Source organism: Bubalus bubalis, chromosome 7 (assembly GCF_019923935.1).
Source record: "Bubalus bubalis isolate 160015118507 breed Murrah chromosome 7, NDDB_SH_1, whole genome shotgun sequence".
Lineage (NCBI taxonomy): Eukaryota > Metazoa > Chordata > Mammalia > Artiodactyla > Bovidae > Bubalus > Bubalus bubalis.
In genome coordinates, this window is record NC_059163.1 from 68,326,519 (window position 1) to 68,332,720 (window position 6,202).

At 36.4% G+C, this 6,202-nt stretch overlaps 1 non-coding gene across 1 annotated transcript; it reads right to left on the reverse strand.

Moving 5' to 3' along the window:
* Positions 1–4,673: 4,673 nt before the first annotated feature.
* On the reverse strand, positions 4,674–4,808 carry LOC112586297. Its single transcript, XR_003110763.3, has one exon. It is a non-coding gene; the product is annotated as a small nucleolar RNA SNORA70 (small nucleolar RNA).
* Between the last annotated feature and the right edge of the window lie 1,394 nt (positions 4,809–6,202).

Here is a 6,202-nt window from a genome sequence, read left to right on the forward strand (position 1 = left end):
TATCCAGGGGACTCACAAGTGTCTTCTTCAGCACCACAGTTCAAAAGCATCAATTCTTTTGTGCCCAGCTTGTTAACATCAGTATTAATATTAATGCATGACAAGAAGTAGCAACCATTTGTCACTGCACAATCGATGGTTAAACACATTGTGTCACTGCCATATTTAGACATTGTGGCAAATGGCCCTGGGCTTCAATTAAGTAGTATTGAAAGATATTAGAGTCCAGAGAGTATAATTTTACACAAATTAGTAATGATACATTATTATCAACTGAGAACATTAACAACTGCTTCTACAATGATGCCCTCATACATTCAATATCTCTCTTCTGTTTTGCAATTTACAACATTTTTGTCTATAGGGAAACAACCGATGTGCTACTTTAGCTGCCCATCATTGTAGTTTCCAGATTTTGTTTTGCCTTCTCTATAAACAACTTAATAAGTGACAATTCATCCATTGCCTTTGTTTCGCACACTTTCATTGAAGAAGATGCTTTATAGAAGGACCTGATTATTTTGTGTGTGAACATTTTTTAAATAGATTATTAAAGGGTGAGGGTATTGCAATGCTTGTGGGAATCTTTAGCACATTCCTAAATCAATTCTGCCCATTTTTTTTTCTATACTATAGAAACTTGTGCATCCTTGATGAACAATATTTTGTAATGGCAAGGGCAAAATAAAAAATCAGACAATAAACTAAATTAACTACGCAGAAATGGATGTGTCATCTGAAATCAACTTCTTTAGAGTCAAATTCCCATTCTGCCTTTTTTTTTATTTTTTAATGGAAGATAATTGCTTTACAATATTGTGTTGATGACCAACAAACACACGGAAAGATGCTCAGCATTGCAAAGCAAATCAAATCAAAACTACAATGAGGTATCATCTAACTCCAGTCAAAATAGCCATCATAAAAAAAAATCTACAAATATTAAATGCTAGGGAGGATGTGGAGAAAAAGGAACCCTCTTGCACTGTTAGTAGGAATATAAATTGATACAGCCACTATGGAGAACAGTATGGAGATCCTTTTAAAAACTAGAAATAGAACTACAATTGACCCAACAATCCACTACTGGGCATATACCGGAGAAAACCTATTATATATTTTGTTTCTGAATTACTTTCTCCTACGCTAATGGGCTTCCCAGGTGGCTAATTAGTAAAGAATCTACCAGCCAATACAGGAGACATGGGTTAGATCCCTGGGTTGGGAAGATCCCCTGAAGAAGTGAAGGGCAAACCACTGCAGTATTCTTGCCTGGAAAATGCCATGGACAGAGGAGCCTGGTGGGCTATAGTCCATGAGGTTGCAAAAAGTCAGGGATGACTGGGTGACTGAGTACACACACACACACACATACACACACTAACATTCAATAACTTTCTCCCTTGACTTACTGTGTCATTACATTTGTATCATATCATCCATCTTTTAGTTTTATATTTACCTCATTAGGCCTTCCAAATACTACATTATCATTGAAGCAAGTAGTTGGGCCCTGATTTCTCTGCTATCTTTAGTGTCTCATTCAAAATTAGCAATCAATAAATTCTCAATAAAAACAGCTGCATTGAGCTATGTATCTTGTAAATTAATAACAATGTTATCTGCTTTTTCTTCCTAAACTTCCTATTTTCCCTTTCCAATGTGAGAAACTCAGAATTGCTTTCACTCTTAGCTATTTGGACAAGTTGAGACAAATTGCTTATTCATGTACTTTCTGGAACTAGAGTGGGGATTCATCTCTAAAATGCTTTTGTGTCTTATTTTTCTGTGTCACAGGAATATTTTTATTTCAATGAGGTTCGGGTTCTTGTAGTGTAGAAAAAAATAAAGATAGCCTAAAAGTGGAATACTTTTAAAACTCAATAAATATAATAAAGAAATGGCAGCACAATCTTTTTTACTTAATCAAAAGTTGAAGCTACTGAATTTCCAAGGAAATTAGAGTGATTTAATAAGTTAAAATCTATATAATATAGTCATTTAATGTGATGCCTCAAAAATACTTAATGGTTTAGAAAATTGTATTTCTTTCATTATTAAGTTAAAAATTGGTGACACAAAGAAACTATTGTATGCAGTCTCATTTTTCTGGAAATGTATACATGTACACTTGCATAAGAAAAGAGTTATTTGCACTAAAACATCATTATTGGTAACCTGAATGGGAGCTACTTGATTTTTTCCATTTATTGTCTTTTCTTGATATTTGCATTTTCTAAATATTTGGTAATAAACTATAGGAAAGTTATGACCAACCTAGATAGCATATTCAAAAATAGAGACATTACTTTGCCAACAAAGGTCCATCTAGTCAAGGCTATGGTTTTTCCAGTGGTCATGTATGGATGTGAGAGTTGGACTGTGAAGAAGGCTGAGCGCTGAAGAATTGATGCTTTTGAACTGTGGTGTTGGAGAAGACTCTTGAGAGTCCCTTGGACTGCAAGGAGGTCCAACCAGTCCATCATAAAGGAGACCAGTCCTGGGTGTTCATTGGAAGGACTGATGTTGAAGCTGAAACTCCAGTACTTTGGCCACTTCATGAGAAGAGTTGACTCATTGGAAAAGACTCTGATGCTGGGAGGGATTGGGGGCAGGAGGAGAAGGGGACAACAGAGGATGTGATGGCTGGATGGCATCACCGACTCAATGCACATGAATTTGGGTGAACTCCTGGAGCTGGTGATGGGCAGGGAGGCCTGGTGTGCTGCGGTTCATGGGGTCACAAAGAGTTGGACATGACTGAGCGACTGAACTGAACTGAACTGAACTGACATTTATAATAAGGAAATAAAAAGGAGCAGCCTTTATTATCAAATATCTGAATGGTCAAAATGAAACAATCTGTAAACAATTCCACTGAGATGCAAATTGACCCTTAACTTTAATTCCTAAGATAGCAGATTATGGAGCTTCCCAGGTCCTGCTAGTGGTAAAGAACCTGCCCACCAATGCAGGAGACATAAGAGACACAAATTTGAACCCCAGATTTGGAAGATCTCCTGGATAAGGGCACAGCAACTCAAAAGTATTCTTACCTGGAGAATCCCATGGACAAAGGAGCCTGGTAGGCTACAGCCCACAGGGTCACAAAGAGTCAGACACTATTGAACCAACTTAGCATGCAGCAGATTTATGTTTTAATTTATGCTCTCTGTCTTCAGATTTAGGCTAAGTTTTCTTGTAACAAAATTTTGAACGGTATTCCCTAGGAAATGTATACTGAAGAAAGAGAATTTCAAGACTGAGAAAACATTTGGGAAATGCAAGGATTTTCTGCTTTCATAGTGAATAGAAAATTTTCTTCAGTGTACCAGCATTGAATCAGAATTCACTTCAGGCTACATCAATCTATGGCTGCAATTTGATCGTTAGATGGGACTCTTTTATTGATTTATATTGCTTGAAGCCACTAAATACCATAGGCTGCCAAATGTTTTGGTAGAGATCACATTTGAGAGGTGGAGGCTTAGTTCAGAGTATAAAAAGCAGTTGTGACTTGGGAATTTTGTTTTCTTTTCTTTGCTTAAAGCAAACACTACGATCTGCTAATGGCTATGATTTATTGGTGAAGTGTTAAGAAGTAGTCATTTTGTCTTCGTTTATAGACTTTGTAGTGATTTTTTTTTTTTACTTTAAATTTCATCAACTTCCTTTCAATATATCAGGAATCAGGAGGGATGTTTTTCGCTCAGTTCTTCCTAACTAGGAGCAGAAGAGAATAGGTCCAACAATGATTGGGCTGGTTTCTAATAGGAAAGAATTGTTGGCTAAAACCATTTATCAGCCCAGTATATTATTTTTGTTATCTTACGTGATTTTCCATATCTTACTTTATTAACTATCATTTTTTTTGCCATATCTATGGTTGTGTGAGTTTTCCTGTAATAAAATAACCATGTCCTAATCTGTGTTATGTTACAATATGTGTTAGTACAATATTTCATATAAAGAGTTGAAACTTCTTTATTGCACATTGACTATGTCAGGACTACTGTGGGCAAGAGTCTGCTTGTGTTTACCCTTTCTGTAATTCCATGGATAATTTTCACACACATCTCTATATGAGTATTTAAGCCATTCAATACTGATAATCACTGCAGTATTCTGATCCAGTCAATAAATTTCACTTCTAAAGATATTTTTAGTTTAAAATGGCACTTGTATATTACTATATACATTATATATTATTACTATGATTCTTCCAATTAATTGAATAGTTAAACATGCTTTTTTTTAATAAGAAATAGGATTTATTGGTGAGCATGGTTAACGAGGGGCTGGCGCTGATGATCTCATGAGTGCAGAGCCTGCCATTTGTCCAGGGGACCACAGTTAGGGATGTTCTTGACCCCACAGCCATCTCGGAGGAGCAGATTTTCTACCACCGCATTTTCAAATTCATCCTCATTAAACTTAGTAAATCCCCACTTCTTAGAGATGTGCATCTTCTGACTGCTAGGGAACTTGAACTTGGCCCTGCTGGAAGGCTCAATCACATGCCCCTTGTTCTGCAGCTTGGTGTGGATGGACATTATGACCTGGTCAATGTGGATCCTGGCCACTGTGCCCTGGGGCTTTCCAAAGGCATGGCACATACCTGTCTGGAGCCTAGATTGGGGACAGCAGACCAGTCAAGAATGCCCACTAGAAAGAGTTGTCTTTAAGATACCACAGGGCAACCTGTTCAGGCAACAGGTTGCAAACTCTACCTAGGATGCTGCTATTTGCAGCCATTGCACACTGGGGCCCCATGGGGAAAAGAGCACAGTCGGCTTAATTGGCTGCAAATAAATATGCTTTTTATATCAGCAGTTATTGTAAAGTGGCTACTGGTGAAGTGACTTTTATAAGGGATTCTGTACTGGTCATATTTTAAGTTAAAAAAGAAAATAATCCAGAAATTCCAAAGTTGAAACTCAGCAGAAATATTCAGAATTAAAAAAAAAAAACCTGTCAATTTTGACTACATCTTTGACCCTCATCAAAATACAAAATACTTCATGTAACAGAATTAAAGTTTTAACTACTCTAAAATTGAGAGGAGAGTAAATGGTTTCATGAGAAAGTACACAGAATTATAAAATGCTTGTGATTTTATTATCTTCACCTCTGATATAAACCAAAGAGAAATCAAAGATAACAAAAGACAATTTTGTTCCTCATAAAGTGTGACATATTCATGCATTTATCACTGATATTTCAGGATTGGATGAGATACTATCTTGCTCAAAGTTTTAGTGACTGAGGAAATGTCAACGTGGCTGCCATGCTGTGAGACAGACTTGATATTAATTCTGATGTATTATATTGTAGGGATAAACTGGGGATAAGTCTGACTGGCTAATTAAAACTTTATTCTGTATAAAAGTAAAAAAATAAAAGAGAGTCACTCTTCATTCTTTCATGTTGTTTTCTGACAGTGTGTAGATTACTTCAGACACTAACTTAATCCAACATATGTATATTTTTTTCAATGCAACTGAATAAGAAGACAAAAATTTGCTTTGAATATAACATTTATATTGCCGGTCCTTGATTTAGATATGCAGAGGTAGCAAGACATGTTAGCTGAAAGTAGAGATCCAGCGCATTTCTAAACATGATGTCCCATTTATGTTCAAGATGACATGGATAGAGTCAATTAGGATAAACAAGTGAGTTCCAAGACAGACTTTTAAGAAAGCTGAAGAGTTGCTTAGTAACCTAATGTTATACTTTATTTCCCAACAGAGCTGTGAGGCTGTCAGAGTAGGTAATGGAATACTCAGAAATGAATCATCTCATGTGCTCTGTCAAGATTATACTCATTTTTAAAATGTTAGACCCCCTCCCACTGTCAGAAGTTGTATATATATGCTCAATAAAACATATAATAGGACAGTGATCAGGGAATATGACCTCAAGTTGTGCTTTGACATAAAAATCTTGTTTATTTTCTTTGCATACATTATATGGCTGTAAATCACTGAGCCACATATCTACCAGTACTCTAGGGAAATGTACATTCAAGTTTTTCATCTTACAGGTTTGCTTGCTATCTCCTTGGGTCCTCTCTGGCAGCACTTACTGCCGTTTGCACCTCCTATACTCTACATTTGAAGATTCACACAAGGAGTCACAAGAAGTGTTGTTTTTCCTTCACATTGTCCAGACAGCAATATATCCACTCATGTAAACTATA